The sequence below is a fragment of the Chionomys nivalis genome, chromosome 8 (assembly GCF_950005125.1).
Source record: "Chionomys nivalis chromosome 8, mChiNiv1.1, whole genome shotgun sequence".
Taxonomy (NCBI): Eukaryota; Metazoa; Chordata; class Mammalia; order Rodentia; family Cricetidae; genus Chionomys; species Chionomys nivalis.
In genome coordinates this window covers 40,378,231-40,379,441 of record NC_080093.1, presented here as the reverse complement: position 1 = coordinate 40,379,441, position 1,211 = coordinate 40,378,231, and the positions used below count along the sequence as shown (strand labels likewise).

The following is a 1,211-nucleotide window of genomic DNA, read 5'->3' as shown; positions in this document are numbered from 1 at the left end:
TTGGGACCAGAGAGGTGGTTTAGGGGGTAAAAGCACTTGCGCCAAGCCCGATAACCTGAGTTTGATCCCCAGAACCCAGATGGCTTAAAGAGAAAACCAACTCCTGTAAATTGTCCTCTGACTTCTACAGATTTGCCACATGCGTACAACACGTACTGTAAAAAGTAATGTAAAAAACTGATCTTTTCTGCTTCCTCTCTCAGGGCTGTTGATGCGTCTTGAGTCACTGCCGAGCCTTGAGGCCGCCGAGCCAACCACCACCGCCATGAATATCTTCCGGCCGATTGGGGACGTGTCCCATCTGGCGGCCATCGTCAGCCTACTGCTGAAGATCTGGAAGACGCGCTCCTGTGCAGGCATTTCTGGGAAAAGCCAGCTTCTGTTTGCATTGCCTGGATCTTTTTGCTTCATCCATTTCACTCTACAATACTTCTAGGAAGCTTATCTCCATTGCTTGCTCCTGTGCCACGGTGTTCCTGATCTACATGAAATTTAAGGCCACCTAAGATGGAAATCACCATACCTTCCGAGTGGAGTTTCTGTGGTTCCCGTGGGAGGCCTCTCATTTCTAGCCAATCATGACTTCTCTCCTCTTGAGTCCTTATGGACCTTCTCCATCTGCCTGGAGTTCTTCCCCAGCTCTTTATCAATAAGACCGGCGAAGCTGAGACCATCACCGCCCACTACCTCTTCCTGAGCCTCTCCCATGCTCTGTACCTCATCCACTGGATCTGGCGCTTCTGCTATGAGGGTTTCTTTGATCTCATTGCTGTGGTGGACGGGGGCTGTGGTGGACGGGGTCGTCCAGACCATTCTCTACTGCGATGTCTGTTACTTATACATTACAAAAGTACTCAAGGGAAAGAAACGCAGTCTGCCAGTGTAAGTGCCAAAGACCACAAGCAGCCTCTGTCCTTCAGGGTGCTCGGACAGGATCTCACCACAGCGAGAGCACGGGATGCTCAGCGCAGCGCGGTGGGGAGCAGAGGTGGCTCCTTCTGTCGCAGCCGCTCCCTGTGGCTCTGCAGGATACAGAGGAAGGGACCAGGAGGCTCTGTCCACTGCATCCTGCCTTAGCTTTTGTATTACTATGAGTATTTTTTTTTTTCACAAAGAAACTTAATGCTGTGTTAATAAATTCAATGTGTAGATGAATTGGGACAGTTCCAAAAGTGACAGTTTTATACAGAATAAGAACAAGGCTTTTTTTA

The 1,211-nt window shown here is 49.5% G+C and overlaps 1 pseudogene; it reads left to right on the top strand.

Moving 5' to 3' along the window:
- The first annotated feature begins 265 nt into the window (after window positions 1-265).
- LOC130880517 (ER lumen protein-retaining receptor 2-like) lies at window positions 266-886 on the top strand (annotated as a pseudogene).
- Window positions 887-1,211: the final 325 nt, after the last annotated feature.